At 40.5% G+C, this 18,985-nt stretch overlaps 1 protein-coding gene across 4 annotated transcripts in view; it reads right to left on the minus strand.

The window, feature by feature from the left end:
• The window catches only part of SCN2A (sodium voltage-gated channel alpha subunit 2), an 83,626-nt gene extending 65,027 nt beyond the window's left edge, over window positions 1–18,599 (minus strand). For all 4 annotated transcript variants that reach the window (XM_087730550.1, XM_087730545.1, XM_087730551.1 and 1 more), the window contains exon 1: window positions 18,328–18,599. The gene's annotated coding sequence lies outside the window, so the exon portion shown is untranslated. The remainder of the gene's footprint in view (window positions 1–18,327) is intronic.
• Between the last annotated feature and the right edge of the window lie 386 nt (window positions 18,600–18,985).

The following is an 18,985-nucleotide window of genomic DNA, read 5'->3' on the forward strand; positions in this document are numbered from 1 at the left end:
TATAGAAAAGGAGCTTCATTCTCCCATTAATAGTATATTAAGTTAAAGTGTCTGATTATTTGTTTCTTATTGTATGGGTCTGAAATTACCTAAAATCTCAATTTGATTTCCACCAGTGCTATACAAGCTACATGCATAGCGTTAGGAGGGACAGTGAAAAGTAAAGACAAAAAGGAAATAGCCAATGGGACATTGTACCCCATTGCCTTAGATGCTTGGGTCTACAGTCTTGCTAGGCTGTAAGGTGAAAAAACAAGTATTTTAGAGAGACAGAATAGGCAGGAAATGCAATATGATCTTTGCAGTCTAAAAGAGATATATATATACTTCTAAAGAGGAGACCACGGTACTACCTCTAGAGAAGCTAGTAACAATCCTTAAAATATATTCGAATAATTAGATAGTACATAGGAATAGTAAATTGTCCTGGTTTCAGCTGGGATAGAGTTAATTTTCTTCAGGGTAGCTGGTATAGTGCTGTGTTTTGGATTTAGGATGAGAATAATGTTGATAACACACTCATGTTTTGGTTCTTGCTGAATAGTGTTTACACTAGTGTCAAGGACTTTTCAGCTTCCCCTGCTCTGCCAGGTGCACAAGAAGCTGGGAGGGAGCACAGCCAGGACAGCTGACCCAGACTGGCCACAGGGCTATGCCATACCGTATGGCGTCATGCTCAGTATATAAACTGGGGGAAGAAGAAGGAAGGGGGACACGTTCGGCTTGATGGCATTTGTCTTCCCAAGTAACCGTTATGCGTGATGGAGCCCTGCTTTCCTGGGGATGGCTGAACACCTGCCTGCTGATGGGAAGCAGTGAATGAATTTCTTGGTTTGCTTTGCTTGCATGTGCGGCTTTTGCTTTCCCTATTAAACTGTCTTTATCTCAACCCATGAGTTTTCTCACTTTTACTCTTCCGATTCTCTCCCCCATCCCGTCATGGGGGGGTGAGTGAGCGGCTGTGTGGCGCTTAGTTGCTGGCTGGGGTTAAACCACGACAAAATGTAACAGATAAAATTAGTAGAGATAGGAAGGGAAAATGATCAAATCAAATAGTAAATATCAATCAAAAACCAACTCAACATAACCTATATTTAAAAACTATTGTTCAAACACGGTCAAAATTTACCTGAAATATAAACATGGAATAAGAATAATTCTGGTAATAGGTAACATCTGACTGCTGTCTAACTTCCTACCTACAGCCATGGGTACATTTTATGAATAATTTTATCACCAGTGGTATCCACCTTCCCACTACTATGGCACATCTGAAAGCTTGAAGTGGACTTTGTCTTTTACTCATTTGGCAAAAACACTTATGGCCCATATAAAGGGCAGAGTTGAAGAACTGTTCAGTGTCATATGTAAAGAAACTCTACATGAGGGTGAATGATTTTTGACAGGACAGAGCTGAGAGAAACTTCTGAGTCTTTTCCTGGCTGTCTAGGAGCCCTTCATCTACAGACAATCCTGATTAATAAAATCAGAAGGAAAACAGATTACCAGCTTCTCCTCAGAAATCTGTAAAAATTAACTGTCTTTGTTCAATGTTGAAGCGGAGCATTAAAATACGCAAGTGGCAACTTGTTGTCATTCTGTGGTTCTGTGATCCTTCTACTCTCCAGCTGTGTGCTCCTGTACTATATTAGAACTGTCCCTAAGTGCATGACTTTTCATTTACAGTTCTGAATTTCATCTCATTCCAGTAACACCAGTCATTGAGCTCATCTAGTCCTCTCTGTATAATAGCTTGCTCCTTCTTTGACAATGCCTCCCAACTTTGTGATAGGAGCAAATTACATTGGCATATTTCCACTTTCTTTCCTGAAACAATTAATTAAATTTTAAATAAAATCTGTCCCAAAATTATAATGGTGACGAGCAACCTAGACCAAAGCGTAGGTTACTGTGGTATTTGCTGTAGTTTGCAAAATATGTTAATACTACTCTAAGAACTTTAATCTTTAAAAAACCCTGAAGTTTATACTCTAAAATGAAATAGTATTTTTTGCATTTAAAGAGCAAAGGGGGTAGAAGAGGGAAAAAGGAGCTTTTTCATCTTGTGAATAGTATACATTTAATCAAATACACTGTATCTAAAGAAATTCCTGTCACCTCTTCCCCCCATGCTACTTAAAACACTATACTACTAAATTATTCATGGTGATCTAGATGACTGAAAAACAGGTTTGCTAGCTTTGCAGATGACATGAAACTTGGAGGGGCTACAGATAAACAGGAGGACAGTATTAGAATTTAACATGTCCTGGCAAATAACAAAATGGTCTCAAAAAATGATGCAATTCAAGAGATACAAGTTCTAAGTTTTCTGTTTAGGCAAGAATAAGTAACTGAAAAATTACAGGATGAGGAACAAAACCCCACCGATAGCTCTGCAGGAAAAGATCTAGAGTACTTACTGCATCACAAACCAAGCATGAGTGAAAACTGTGAGTTTTACAAAAAAAAAAAAAAAAAAAAAAGGCAAGTACTTGGGATTTATAAACTTGTGAAATGACCTTCTACTCTTCTGTTTGAAGCAGTACGTCCAACTTGGGTATTACATTTCAAAAAATATGAGGGCCACCTGGAAAGAATTCAGACCACAGTGATAAAAACATAACTTATGAGAAAACATCCAAGGAATCGTGGGATTTATTTGAGTTCTTTCTGTCTTAATTTTACTTTGAAAAGATTGATGGAAGACACGGTGACAGTCTTTATATATCTAGAAAGCTCCTCCAAGGAAGAGGAGGAATTTGTTTTCTTTTTATCTGGCATATAGGCAAAGAGGCTGCGGGGTTAAACTGCAGCAAGAGGGATTTGTTAGGAAAACCTTTTACCAGTGAAAATAGAGAGTGAACAGAGTAGACACACCACAATTGTTCAAGGGCTTTAAGAAAGGCTAGGCCTTGTAAAAGAAAGATCAGTGATGAGTGTTAGATTTGTAGCAAAACTGATCAGGATGAGAATCAAGAAGCTTGTAACAGGCCATCACTGTTCTGGGGACTTAGTTAGTGTAGGTTTCTCATTGTTTTGTGCTGCTCCATCTGTTGCGTTTCTCCGCAGGCCTCAAGGGAGCAAGAGCTTATTGTTTATATACAGAGAACCAGAAAAGCAAGGGGTTTTCATTTCAGTCACTGTTGGCTGAGGAAGTTCTTGGAAGAGTCAGTGGGGTGCAGGATAGAAACAAGTGACACCACATGCAGGAAAGTCCCAAGGACTTCTTTACAGAGAAAGAGATGAGAGTGCCTAAGGAAGCGTTGGTGTGAAATAGGAGAGAGGTGCCCCCAGTTTCTCTTTACTCATGTCTCTCTCCTTCCAGTATTTTCTTTTTCCCCTAGTCTGACAAAAAGAAATTAAAACAATCAAGTTTAAAAGAGCCATTTCATAGTCGTTTCTCTTACTGACACCTCACTTCCCTGCTATTCCTACACATGGGTAAAATAAATGCTGGGAAAAAAAAACTGTTCTGTTTCAAAGGGCTATAGCCCTTCTGGATGTGTCAGCACCCATGGCACTGCATGAAAGATTGTATAACATCTGATTGCCCTGTCTGAAGGTGGAAGGTTTACAGCTGGTGTAGTATCTCTGCCAAGATTTATGGTCTCACCACTCCACTGCTGAAATTAGTAGACAGCAAATAAAAATCAATTTTCCTGTGCTTGCGGTTTGCGTGTTTCATACTATGCTGCATTGTATGTTCAGTAGTCAGAGCTCTGACAGAGATCTCTTCATACAGTATCTATGTGCTGAATCGTGAGATTTGCACAGTAGGTGTTTCTATACAACAAATTTTTCCAAACGGCTCTTAGAAGAGCTATATAAAAATACATCTTCCTACACATTGTCCAATATTTTAAATGGATGTATAACTAGCAAGTCACCTTTGAAAATGCAGTTACTGAAAATCTTAAGCCAATATGAGATGGTGCTGTCAGAAGGGACAGCTCCATTCTCCACCCACCCTCACCCTAGTCATTTCCCACTGTGCTGGCTTGAGCACTTCTGCACCTCTGCATTTTAGCCAGATCAGCTCACCAGTCTGGCTGAAAACTACAAACAAGTGGCTGCATTTCAGCCAGATCAAAGAGCTAATCCGTCACACTACAGAAAAGAATTTAAGAGGCTACTCTGTGCCCTCACTTTTAGAGTGCAAAGGACTAGCTATCTATAGTGTCTTCCAAATTTTAGTGCTTCTCCTAACTGCAAAGCTCAATAGGGCTTAAGGCACCAGAGTATGAATAAATGGATCTTCAGTGCTTGAATGCTGCAGCTGAACAGAGCTCTAACAATTGTACAGTCAACAAATATTAGCGCAGATCTTTTACCTGGTATAGAACTCAGTATAGGCAGTATAAAAAAGCAAAAAGGTTTATTACAATGCCCAAACACTAGTAAATCTAGGCATCAAATTGGGCTTGCATTCCGTTACAGCAGCCTCAGGACTGCTCTTCCAAGATCAGGATCACCCTCTGCCTTTCAACATGGACATCATGACATCAGGACAGCATTTTATGCAAAATGTGCGGCAAGGATCATCTAAGGTGAAGATAGGTATGGAAAGACCTCTATTGGGAAAGTTTGGGGGTTCCTTCAAACCAGTTTTCTCATCCTCTTTAAAACTTATTTCAGGGTACTGCCCATAGGGCTATGGCAAGATGTACTCCAAGGATGTATGAAAAATACATTGGTAAAAATCAGTTGATCATTATCTTTACTTACAGTCAGGCAATAACTGGCAATGACTTGCATTTGGTTATAGTTACATCCTCCATTTTCCTCATCAGAAATGGTCTCTGAACAATTTCAATCAAATGTCAGTGAACAAAAAAGCTTTTTTTGTTGTTTTTCCAGATAAGAGGCCCTTAAGTCCTTCTTTCTAGCATTAGACAATTTGGGGTTTTCACTTGATGAAAATACCATTCTTAACTTTTTTTTTGTATACAGTGAAATAAGCTTTCTGCCAGACTCAGATGAGCTCCTCTGGTGCTCCATGACCAGAGCAACAAACAAAGGGCAACTCACACCTGAGAAAGATTCAAAACAACAGTTCAAGTGTCCCTTTACAAAAAGAGAAATATACTGTCTGTCTCCAAAGCAAACAGCAACATTGGAGACAAAGTAATGTGAGAAGAGCATTCACCAAATCCCTAATAAAGCTGGTTAAGTAAGGCCTTTCAACCATGTAGCTGAGGTGGGCTTTTCATCAAATCGCTCTTTGCCCTGATATCCTATGTGAGAAATGTATCCCCACAAGTACATTATTGTATAAATAAGTGTCAGGCTAGAGATATATCCATTTTTAGTGTGTTTGTGTGGGGAGAGTGACTATACAATTCAAAGATGTAATGATAACAGAAGTGCCATATGTATGGGATGAGCTAGATATTTCCAGATGCCTGAATAGGAGAATGTGCTGACTACTTATGCTGTTAATAAAACATGCTGTGATTTCTTTCTTGACAAACCAGAACCCTGAGTTTAACATTCCCAGTATGGGCATTATGCAAAGATGCTTAGAATGAAATCTCCATTAATCTTAACTACAGCATGGCTACAGAAAGTTCAGTCATATATAATTTATATCCTTTTGGATAAAAGACACCAGGTAGATAGGAGATTTTAATATCCCCCTAACAACTACCTAGCAATTTTGGACGAACAACATAAATTGTGATTCCTACTGGCAAGCGATCATGGAAAACACTGTGCATTTCCACTTTTATAGCATCTTATTGACTTCTATTGCAAACACAATCTATGAACAAACCCGAGCTTTTTCAGTTATTGCTTACATAAGCCCAGGTCAGGCTCTGACAGCGAAGCTGGGCCAAACTCCCCTCACGTCAAGGACAAAGGGCCAAGGACCCTCTCACCTCAGCAAACTGCTGCAGCCAGCTTCCACTTCAACCCAAACCACTTCGACCCGCTCCTTTTAACCTGGCAGAGCCAACCGGCAGGTGACATGGGCGTTGCGGAAAGAGGAGGGGGAAGGCAGGGCGGAGCGCAGGCCGCAGTGCCGAGCCCACCCGGGGTGCCACCCCCCAGCCCGCCCCCGGACGCCTCAGGTGCGGCAGCCGAGCCTCCGCCCTGGGCCTCGGCACCTCCCGTTGCCACACCGGACTACAACAAGGGAAGACGGGCAGTGCGATATCGCTCGAGACGACGACACGGAGTGAAAAGCCGGGTGGGGAGAGGGACGGGGAAGCTGTTGCGTTGTGAAGGGACGCGGCTCTGCAATGGCGGCGGGGCCGGCACAGAGCGGCGCCGAGGGGAGCGGGGGGGGGGGAGGTTGCCTAGCAACCGGCCCGGCGGCTGCGGCACCCGCGCTGCGGCCTGGCAGACAGCGCAGCGCAGGGGAGCGCCGCCGCCGCCCGCGGGCTGCGGAGGCTCCCCGTTCAAACCTGCTCCAGGCAGATCATTTTTCCCAGAAGGAAAGGTTCCCCTGCCTGCTTCAGCAGGACCTAATCAAACGGGAAAAGCAGGAGGGGCGGAAAAGAGCAAGCATTTAGCGTAGGGTAGATAGCGGCGGGTTACAGAGAGCGGAATGGGGGTTTGCTGTGGAGAAGGGGGCCTCACGCCACGGGGATGAGGTGAACCCGCCTTTCAGAGCCAACACGGAGGAACAGCTGAGGCCCTGGGCCAGCCCCAGCCCGGACAGAGGCTGGAGCCCTGGCAAGCGGGGTCCCCTCTGTCCCAGGAGCTGAGCAGGGATGGTGCCAAATCCAGGCTCTACCACCAAGGTGGGATGGAACCGGGGGATCATCATCCCTCCTTCTCTTAAGTTTGTTTATCATCCGTATTGGGTACAGATACTCAGCCATGCTGCTTACTGTCTGCAGTCAGCCAATTCCCCTTCTTCATGTGGGGGTGTTTGTTTTTTTGTTTTTTTTTTTGTTTTTTTTTTTAAATAGGAAATGGTGACTGTAAAACCATAGAAACGGACATGGGGAGTGGGCTGCTGGGACAGTTTTTACATCATCTCAGCTTTTAAAAGACTTTGTCCTTATTTCAAGCTGTTGGTATGTTTTTTAAGAAAAAATAACCTCCCCACCACATGCCAAATAACCCTGAGTTTAGGTTTGGTATATGTGAGAGAGTGTCAGGAGGCACGTATCTAATTTATAACTTTGCAAAATAAACAAAGAGAATCTGAATCTGAGCATTCTCTAAATAGGCCTGCAATTGCAAAGTTAGTTTATTAGTAACAAACACAACTGCCTCTTGAGGAACTTATTTCTAAAACCAAAATGCAATAGACATGGAAAGCGTGAGGACCATCCCACATGGGGGAAACAAACATCTCCATGGATGACATATGAGAATTTTCCCCCGGGAACTGCGCTGCTGCCAACGGGCTCCCCGCAGCTGCACAGCACCAGCTGCCGAGGGGATCCTGCAGGAGTTAATGCAGCTTGAAAGAAGCATTAACTCCCTGGATATCCATCAGCCTCCAAGGGCAGAATGCCACAGACTGCATTTCCTCATCAGCACTACTCATGCCCCTACTTGTGTGTCCTACTATGCAGCTGAACCTGGAAACACACCAAGGTCTCCAAAGCAGATAGAAACAGCAAAAAGCACAACTAAAATGCACAACTCCCTTCCCCGTGCGTTGTCTCCACCAGATTCCCTTTGCCACTGGAATGGAAGAGCTGGCTTTATTTCAGGGAAGTGCCACTTCAAATAAGCCAGAAGAAAAGTGGTTTCAGTGATTCTGGAAATTAAGTCATAGATGAGGTCCCATATTTACTTTTAAATATTCTTTTAGTCTTATGATGGTTTATGGGTTAGCAGTTGTTACTATATCCTTAGGGATAGAGTGCAGATGGGTCCAAGCCAGCTACTAGTTACGGGTTGTCATGTTTCATGACAATTACAGATGGGGCTGGCGGTACTGTTTATTACTGAGATGCCTGACCTGTCCTGTTTTCCTCCTCCCCCACCTCCCTTCTTTCCCTTGCTTGAGTACACCACACTTCAAGCACTGGGGCTAAAATTTTCCATTTTTTTCTCAGGTTGATTTTTGGAGGGAAGCTTCAACTCAAATGATGCGACTATTTCCAAGAAAAAGCTACGGACATATAGTTCTCTTTTAAATTTTATAGCTGCCAATTTTCAAAGCATGAACATGAAGTCTTGCAGAACTTTTTGCAGAACAGCATTCTGAATTTTGGACTTTTCTGTTGGAGTGATATCTATAATACTTGCCCAGACTTGAAAAATTTGGAAAATTAGTTTGCATATATTTGGAAGAACACCCCAGAGGTTTAAAGGTGCGAATTCCAGAGATAATGCCTTTACTGTTAATGTTTCAGTGTCCAGCTGAGGGGATTTTCCTTCAGCTGAAGTCTGTGTCTTCGTGGATTGTGCTGACCTAAGAGTGGGAAGGCTTTCATCTTTGCGTTCTTAATGATCCTATGCGTTGGTTATTAAAAAAAAAAAATACAGAAGGAAAAGGAGGGAGGTAGGAAGAAAGGGAGACATATCTGGGATTGAAGACTGGCAGCAGAAAAAGCCTCCAGGGAAATGAAATGTGGAAGAACTGTCTGCCTGGATAAAGAGATTGTCTCAAAATTAATTGTAGTAGTCCTTGAGGCTGGTTGGACAGACAAGAGAAGCTCAAAGACTTGTAGATTATTACGACCAATAAAATCGTCTAGGTTGATCAGTTTGACCTCACAGGAGACCAGGCTGGGAAAAAGTGAAGGAAAAGGGAGGGGGGAAAGGGGGAAGCCAGTATAGTGGGGCAAGCCAAGATAGGACAAAGAAAAAAGCTTGGACTGAATGGACAAGAGAGGGAATAAAAAGCTAACATAACTGGACTGGAATTATTTGGAAGGATAGACAATAAGATCTGAAAATGAGTTTATAGAGAACTACAAAGATGACAAGTTCAGAGGTCTGTGAAGTATGTGTAAACATACATTCAATAACTCCTAATTGTTCGTATGGGTAGCAATGTGGTCTCCCTACAATTGTGTACAAACACTCCAATAAAAACACCTATTACTGCAGGAAGAAGGACTGAAATGACAGCATATGCTAGAATTGAGATCTGCCTTACTTCTGGTCCATTTGTCAGTAGATACTATAATGCAACATTCACTATCTTCACTGGCCAAGCTTTTAAAAGCAGTGAGATTTGTTTTGGAGACTTCCTTGATTCATTGGTGCTGCACGTGGATTGGGAGAAGTGACTAGCAGGAAAGGGAAAAAGGGTGATAACTATGTCGGCAAAAAGTACTGTCCTTTGTGGAAGGTCTGTATGCTGTCTTGGAGAACTGGATGTTACCTCTGTCTGTGTCACGAGTAGGATTCACCTTCCCTGGTGTCAGATGTCTGTATCTGTAGGCATCTGCATCTAAGCCAATCTGAACTTCTTTCATATTCACTGGAGAAAAATGGGTCCTTTAAAAGGCAATTCTTCTGACCTATTTTAGGTATCTACCTTAAGATGAGGCAAGTTGTGCCCTAGAAGTGCCTGTTTCTCTCCACTGACTATAAAGGGAGAGAGATGAGATGAATCCTACTCAGTACTCTGATATGATGGCAACCAATTCACTCTAATTGCTCTTCTCACAGGTGGCTACAAATCATATGTCTGATTTCCAGAATGTAAAGACAGCCTTAATTCAGTGTCCCATAACTGACTGCTCAACCCTGCCACTTACAAACATACTTTTAATGTGATTTTTTAAAATGTGAAATATTTAGTGGAACCTTGTACTTCCATCACCTCTTTATTAACCATCAGCCACTTACTTTGCACCTATTGACATTATTCCCACTTTCCATTTTGAGAAACAGAACCACGCGTGGTTTTGGAGACAGAATGACGTATCAAAATGTATGTGGTTTGCATACTGATACACATTAACAGAGGCAGGGTGAGGACTGAATATTCCTGTTGTAGTACTTAGCATATATATTAATTACTGTAATGCTAATAGTTATGATTTATTACAGTTCTGCCAACTGTCCAAAACTTCACACTACAGGCATCTCTACAGTTGATTAAGTAAGTAAGTCTTTTAAATGAAGATGTCACCAGTGTGAGGCATTTAAGGCTGGATGTATATTCAAAATTTGGCAACCAAAAAGGAAGAATTAAACCAAGCAGCATGAAATTAGATCCCATGATGAATAATATGGTTGGTGACTTGTGCAGAACACAACCAAATGGTTACGCAGCATTTCCCAGACCATCATACAGGAATCATTGGAAACCTTAAGAGCTACAGCTTCATCCCCCCCGCCTCCCATGCAAAGGAAGACAGCAAACATCACCACTGCTCCCTGGTGACCTGACCAGCGTGTGTGTTTCTCTGGGTAATGAAAAGCTCAGTCAGATATACAACATTAGGAAGCATTAAACAACTCTATTAAATTCAGAAGATTTTTTTATCTGAAAGGAAACCGAGTAGTTAATTGGCCCACAATTAAATAGAAATGCCATTAAAAAAAAAACCTGAAACAGCTTGCCAGGCCCAATTTCTGCTTGCCTTTTATAGTGTCCCGATAACCTAACTGTCATCTCAAGACATTAATTGAGAATATTCTGAACACTATAAAAACATCTTTATGGATCAAGGTATCCTGAGGGACAAAGTACATATGACAGATATATGCAGTTAAGTAAGAGCAGAAAGGTAATATCACTATTCCATCAAGAAACTTGAAAGGCCTGAGGGAGCAACACAGATTCATAAACGTAGGATCAGAGGAGATCGTTATGAGTGTTTATTCTGACATTCTGCACCGTCTGGCTTATAACAGTCCCCTGATTTAACATGAGCCTCGGCTGGAGCATACCTTTTTAGAATGCCAAATTCATGAGAATCCCTTAGTAAGTTACCTGATGGCAAAGTATTATTGCAATAAAATGGGTGCCTTACTTTATAATCACTTTCCTGGGTAGTGAAGTTAAGAAAACTTCTGTGCCACTTCTTCTTTTAAGTATGGGAATGTGCCAGAAATGGAAAGCTGAACAGTTACACCATGTATCTGCCCCAAACTAATCTATTTTAGCTCCTCAATTTTTTCATAAGAGGGGAAAGACTTATGAAACAATCCACAGAGAACCAACAGCTGTAAAGTTCAGTCACTGTCTTTGAAAAAGCAGATTTACTTTCAAGGTAACTTTAAAAAAAAAAAAAAAAAAAGGAGGGGAGGCTTGTTCATTATAGTATCATTTTATAACTACAGGGAAAAGAAGGATTGCTCAGGGTAATCTACAAAAGTCTAGGCTAAAATACAACAGCAGCCCATTATAGCTGGGTGATTTGGAACTGCGATTTGTTCAGCGGAGTTTGATAATTTACTCCAGTTCAGAATCATTTCCTAATTGTAAATTTTCTTTGAGTATATGCCATTTGCATTTGTTGGTACATGTGAATAAAGCAAGGGAGCAGATGTTGAAAACCTCCTCAGGAGAGTTTTTCCTTTCCCACTATGTTTGAGCCAGCAAAACTGGTTCTGATTAGAGGGAATACAAGAGCTCCCCAAAGAGTTCTTGGAAACGTTCCTTGCTCACAGTATCACCTGCGACCTGGAGCTATACCACCGTGAGGAGATCTTCCCACTGGAGCCATGCATGCCACGCCTCTCACCTCCATACAGGAACATGGATACGGGTTTCAGTATTTGCTTTACAATGGATTCTGCTTTTTTCTTGTATGATCTGAATTTGTATACCCTCCTAAAATTTCTCTTCCCCCCCCCCTCCTACATTTGATTGCTTTCCCCCCATCATTCTCTCTTCTCTAGATCCCCAGGGGATATTTCCTTTCCTTGTCACAGTTTCAGAGCTGTTCACCCATCTTTACAAAATTTATACCAGCTCACTTAATTTCTGCATCATATCCATCTTCTTTCTCACTAAGGACAGATTATTTTGAGAATGTGTGAATCCTTAAACTGATTTGGAAGTGAGGTCAATACCGAGAAAAGCAATATAATCCCTTTCCCTGCAACAGAGAATGCTTCTGGGTTCCCAGCCTCTGCCACTCCACAGAGCAAGATATCAGCATGAGTAATAGCACCCAAGTGTCCTATATAATATTAAAGGTCATCATCTTCATACCCTGAGGCTTACATTCAAATGTAATAATTTTTTTTTCCTGAAGGATACTGGTGGAATGGAGTAACAGATTTCTCTGTGTGAAGGCTAACCTGCCTTCAGCTTGGCTTAGAGGGCAAAGCTTTGCTTCAGAGCAAAGATCATGTAATTCATAAAAACTACAGCTGGAAAAAGCACAAATATCTTTTTACAGTCACAAATGTTGTAAAGGCTGTGGAGCGCTTTATATGTTAACTAACTGAAAATATTGTAAAAAAAGTCATTTGAAACAATAACTCTTGAAAAGGTTCTGACTGTTGCCTATGTTTAGCCAACAAAACTACAAAAGCAAACTGTTTGCAAGATGTAAAATGTTACTCTATTGAAAAGTGACTCTCATAAATATGGCCCGGTAACACTTACAGTCTATTGCTTCCTAATCAAATTGATTTCCTTAATAACTTTAAGATTTGCATCTTACCATTGCTACTGACAGAGAAATTGGGCACTTTCCATTTTGTCTGTTAGTATTTTCCAGAAGGCAGATTAAAATAAACTGTTAGCTCATCCTGCACCCCAGTATTTTCAATGCATAATCTCATTGCTTCACTAGGATAATTTTTCAGCAGTGTTGTCGTGGTACCTAGGAAGCTGTCTACTGTCAGCACTTTTGTGGTACTTCCCAGTCTACAAAATGGAAACGTGCCCCTGCACTGCAAAATCAAACCTCTGCGAATGCATTTGCCATCAGGATGTTTGTGCAGCCATCACTGAAGTCTCAATCTGGAAACAATCGTGCAGTGATTGCCCCATGTCCACTTTCAGGTTAACGCAACTACAGATGGAAGATTTTTTCATTCTGCCTGGTATCAGTACTTATCTTTCAGTTTCCATGGTTTCATTATTGGCTCTCAGTAAAGAGAAAACATATGGAGCTCACACACTCTACAAATACACCTGTTATACTCTTGTGATATGACCTTGCATGCCACAGTCCCAGTTAGAATAACCTCTCCAGAGACTTCCAGTGGGGAAAACTGATCTAACAAAGCTTGCCTTGTGGCCCAAGAGGTAGGATTTTCCACTGGTTTGCATTTGGTACAAATATTTACTAATAAACAAAATACAATGAATATACTTAGAGATAGGCTGTGAAATTTCAAATATCCTGGGCAGAGTTCTCATTTCATAATAGTTGTGGTTGTACAGAAATTTGCCATACGCTTCCTTATAAGTACATGGTCTGTTTAGGTACTTGGGTGCTACTTCAGCCTTCTTTTTGTTGGCACCTGTGTATTGAACTCATCTTGAAACAGCCAATTCAGACCACGGTGTCTAGGGAAAGGACACTTCTTTCTGACCTTGCTCTATCTGTGTGCAGTTTACAATGCATTAAACTCTGGCCACTATTCTTCTCGAGATCAGAGACTGTCAAATTTTTCTGCATGCATCTGACTCCATTTTGCATACATATGTGGAATCTGGCTCCTAATATATCTGTGATCCTACCGAGACAAATGGGTGAGTCTAGAACACGGTGTATTGCTTTAGAGAACTTGAGTCAGACTCCTAATTTCAGAGTGAGTCATTTACATTTATCATCAAACAAAACTACATTGGGGTCAAATTCTGCTGAGGATTTGCTGTTACACTGAGGAGGGTGAGACATGGTGAGGATGGTGTAGAAAAAAAATAATGTATAAATATCACCCATGCCTTTGAAACCAAAGGACTAAGCTGGGAGCTGGCTAAACCTACTGCAGTCATGCTTTTTACTGCGGGGTTGAATGGTACACAGTTTTTTTGGCTGAATTGGGTCATTTGACATCTTCTAAATGTACTCAAAAGCTGTATGTTACAACTCCATTTAAGACCAGACAAGCAGCACCACGTGGCACAAAAATCAGGCATCTTCTGTCATATGACAGGTCCACGTTGGACCACGAGAAGACTACTTGCTCTATGTTCAAAACCTGGACATCCATCGTTCTAAAATGCATGCCTGCTAATGTTATATGTTTTCAGTTTGTCCATGTAAGGTAACTATATACTGCATGGAGCAATCGTTACGTTATTGAACATGATCCTCTTTCTTGATGGGGGAGGTCTGCATTTTCACCACGTAATGGGAGGTACCTGTGAGGATCTCTGGAAAGATGGTGAGTGAGAACTGGCTAGCATTAGCAGGTCAAAAGAAGAATTCATCTGGCCAGAATCAGATTCTGCCCACATTGAAGGGAAGCTGAGCTAAGAATCAAGAAGCAACTGTGATCACAATTACACAAAACCCAAGAAAACATCATATAGAAACAACCACTGAACTTCAGATAGAAACACCTAAAAAATAACTTATTGTTGATTTCTAAATATTTTTTGCACTGTTTTCTATATAGTATGAATGGAGCTGACAGAGTTTTCCTTGCTTAAGAGTTTCCATCATGAGAATCTCTTTCCAATCCCTTCAGCTTTGCCAAACCTTAATTGTTGAGACTGAATTTGTTTATGCTGTTGGCCTCATCCTGATTTCTTTCTTTAATGACACTATAAATGGTGAGATACTTCTTTCAATGAGTTAGAAAGAAAAGCTTAACTTGACAATGCGGATCCATGTGTCCTCATGATACTTGTTATTTCTTTCAGCTTGAATGCTTATAAAAACAAAAAGTTCACCATTTAATAGAAAAACTACATTTGTAGTCTGCTTATTGGGAAGAGTTTGGAAGTGTTATTTCACTAATCTAAAAGTTTAAAAACCAAAAGGTAAGAACAATGAATCTATGTTGTTGGTTTTTTTAATAGGAAGATTAAAAACTATTTTTGTGCCTATTTAATGAATATGTTGATAATACTGCAGCATTAGAGTGTATTTCCAGCCTTTTTTTTTTTTTTTTTTTGAGAAATTTTGCTACAATCTGTTTACTCTGAATTTTATCAAGTAGGCTGCTCAGGCAATGTAAGAGTTTGCATTTTGTTGTTCCTGTTTAAATTTATTGAAATCTGGCCATTCAGCACTTCTCTAAAATAATTTCTAAATATGCTCAGAAAAAGCTTCTTAGCAGCTCGCAATAAATACTTACAGAGCTGACACATGTTGACTGTATTTCTGCTTAGCATTAGCAGCCCCTTCGGTGCAATTGATAACGATAGATGCTGAGGCATCAAATGCTGAAACTAGGAGCAGAAGCAAATCCCTTCTGCTGCTTCCAAACCAGTAAGAGGCAGAAAGAGGAAGAAGCCTCACTTAAATTGGAGGTAAGGGTAGAAAAAAGTACAACAGTAGGTTCAGGAGCAGAAATAAAAGAGCTAAAGTTGCAAGCTGGGAAGCAATAGGAATTTGAATTGAATAACATGAATACAGTTATTCAATGTTTCTTTAAATTGTCCTCTTTCAGTATTATGGCCCCAAACCTTCTTTACTGCATATCTTCCCAAACATGCAGTGATTACAGAATTATTAGTTTCCTCCTTAGCTTTTTTAATGATTCTTATCCTTACGGTATTTAGTCATTCACAACATCACTTGCCTCCCCTCGTTAACACCTCTTTGAAATCAGGTACATTATTTGTCTTTCAAAGACAATAAGAGAAGACTAGGAGATTCAGGCCATCACTGGCAGAAATGTCTTTTAACCCAGCATTTCTCAGACTGGTAGGTGTCAGTGAGAGGAGAGGAGGGACAAGAAATGGATTCTTTCGAGTGGCTTCAGGAAGCCTCTAGAAAGGAGGCCTCTGGGCTCCCCGACGCCTGCTCAGCAAGCTGAGGCTGAGGGCGAAGAGAGGAACAGGGGGGCTCTGATGGACGAGAGGCTGCCCCCACTCTGGGGGGGTACAGGACCAGGGTCTGCCGCTGCAAAGGATCCACATCATCCTCTGGAGAAGTTGGTGCGAGTGTGTGTGAGCCCTTAAAACAATGGAAGCAACACAGTAAAAATCTTGTTTGTGATTTTCATGCTCCATCCGAGAGCTCAATGCATAAGGAGGGATTACGGTTGCATTTGTTGGTACCTAGTACGATTCAAGCAGATAGGCTATATTAGATTTCAGTGTCCTCTCTGTCCCCTCAGGGGGGGAGTTTAGGGGCTACTTGAGGGTAAAGCAGGGCTGCAGGTAGTCACCCAGCAAATCCATTCATCAAGGTCTGTGATGAAGAAATCGAGCAAGGAGCACTGGCAGCGTAACTGCTGCTGGGCTCTTGCTCTGGCTGCAGAGTGGGTCTGCTGGTCTCTGCTGCGGAGATCTGATGCTTATATGTGTACAGAGTACACTTCAATTAGAGTAATTCAGATGAAGAAAAATAACAAGAAGGCTTAAATATCCCCTATCCCCTAAAATTAAGTTTCACAAAAGGTAGGGAGGGCCAGCTTTCTCTTAGGGTCAACTTTCTCTTGAACTCCTCCAGAAACATCTGACTTTAGCCATTGCTACTGAAAGGTAACTGGATCACGCTTTGATATGATATGGCCATTTATGTGTTTCAATTTCCCAAAGACTAATGTTCACAATTAATGTACTCAAAATCTGTAAGAAAGAATTCAGCTTCAATATTTTCCTTTAAGGCTTGTAACAACTCAGTGGATTTTCTTTTTATTTTTTAAATGTAAGAGTAAATCTATAGCTTGTCTTTGAAGCTATATGCTAGTTTGGCCTACTAACTGCATTTTATGAACACTGCAAAATCTCTGTGATTAAAAAAAAAAGTTATTGTCTCCCTGAACATTGCAGTTTAAAAATCAAGAGAACAGAGCCAGGTACTTATCCACTTGTCTAATATTAAGAATGTGAGTCATCCCATTGACATGCCTGTGTGTTGTTGAATTGGGGCCTATAGACATAAGAGAGCATAATTTATTTAATGCATTTGTCACTGGAAGAAACTGCAGATCATTTGGTTGCTATTATTCATGTTTTCTCCATTTCTGCTGAAGAATGGATGATCATTTACCATCTAGTGAAGATATCTTCAGGCACTACAATGGCTGAGCCATACCCATATATACATATTGTAAACATTGATCAGAAAAATACAACTAAGCAGGCAACATGCATAGATGGCAAGAATGCGTGTGAACCTTCTTAACGTTTCACATATATCTAAGGAATCACCTAAAGCCAAGGCAGCATCTAGCATTCAAATCCCAACAGGCAATTTTCTGTTGCTTCAGTAATCACTGCTAAAAAAAAAAAGTTTACCTTTACACAGGTGTGTGAAAATTTTGATTCAGTGCTTTCCTACTTATCACCTTATAACAGAGAGCAAAATGCGTTTAAATTCATCACACATTCTTTTTTTCTCACATACTGGCTATCAAACCCTTTCTCTGACCTGTGACTGTGTAAGTCAATGCATTTCTACGTTGTTTTTCCTGACTAAATAAATTATTGCTGTAATTAAGGGGAGGTAAGAATAAAAATAGAAGATTTGAAAGAAGAGTCAGGGGGTGCTGCATGAGCTTCCCACCTCCTGAGTCATTCTGCTGTCTCTCTCAGTGTGTATCATGCATCTGAAAAAATAATGAAAAGAATATTTTTGTTTCTCATGCAATATGGAATGAGGTTTTTACAATAAAAATTCATTCTTTTATATCTATAAAACGATTCACAAAACACATGTGTTTCATATGATATTTGCAGTAGTGCAAAACCATGTTTAGTCACAGACAAGTCCTCCATTCTGTCTTCCATCAAGGAGAGGCTGTTTTGGGAGAGGAGGGAGGGGAGAATCCTGTAAATCTCCTGTACCTCACAGAAAAAAAATGATGAATTTAGGAAGTAAAGAAAGCTTCTGACTGAGGATGGTATAAAGAAGCAACAGCACATTTCTGCATTAAAACTGGGCAATCCCAGGGATGTATTCATATGCTTTAAAATACACTCCAATTTGTATTCTGGATACAGCACCAATATAACCTCCAGTAGAAAAAGAAAACACTTGTGGATGACCACTTCAAAACAACAGCAGCAAATTACCACAATTAGGATGAAAAATACAAACTCAAAAGAACTTCTAATTATAAACGTACAATCTTAAAAACCCATAGGACCAGAGAACTCAAAAGACCAACATTTTTTATTATTGTGTTAAGACCTAATTAAATACTATGAAAAATCCATGCAGTGGCAAAGATGGCTATTATTTCCTCTCCTCTTGCTCTATTAATATTAATTGAATACTAGGTGTGGCACCACAAGAGAGGAATCTTGGTACAAAACAACTGGAATTTGTTGCCTAAGCATTTTAATTAAATATCACGTTGTCTTACCTGATTAAAAGAGAATTACAAATCATGGCATAAGAAATATCCATACACTTGTAGATGATGAGGTTCCTTCTGCTGCAGGTTCGGGTTCCTGGGCAAAGAAGCTTGTAAACTCTTAATTTCACTGAAATGAAACAGGAAAGAAATGAAGAAAGAACCTCCCCATCAAAGCAACAAAGGAACCTCTGCAGTATTCCGTAGTCTCTTCGCCTGCTTCCTGTTCTGAGATTCACTCTTTGAATCCCAGCATCGATCAGAAAATTGGTTGTGGCGAAAAAAAGAGGGAGGGGGGGAAGAGATGAGGAGGAGGAAACAAGGAGGCAGCGTATTACGTGCTAGCTCCACCTACTGGCAAGGAAATGAGCTCAGCTGGATTCTTAACACCCTATCAAAACGACTGTACTTGGTTTAAATCGCATATTAGCCCTTGATTCTACAGCTTTACAATAAAGTAAGTAGGTTAGGACTAATGAATGCTTATATATTTTTGAATATTGGTTGGAGATTTAAACTGCACAACGGTTTGTCTTAGTAATGAAGTAAGTATTTGGATACATCTGTATACAAATAATTGCAGAAAACTCAAGGTTCTGCCAGATATCTTTATTTTACTAGGTACTAATGCACGTTATGTTTAAAAATAAAGAAGTCATTCTTTATT

This window comes from Nipponia nippon, unplaced genomic scaffold (assembly GCF_047370975.1).
Source record: "Nipponia nippon isolate SJK-2023a ecotype South Korea unplaced genomic scaffold, ASM4737097v1 scaffold_5, whole genome shotgun sequence".
In the NCBI taxonomy this organism is placed as follows: Eukaryota; Metazoa; Chordata; class Aves; order Pelecaniformes; family Threskiornithidae; genus Nipponia; species Nipponia nippon.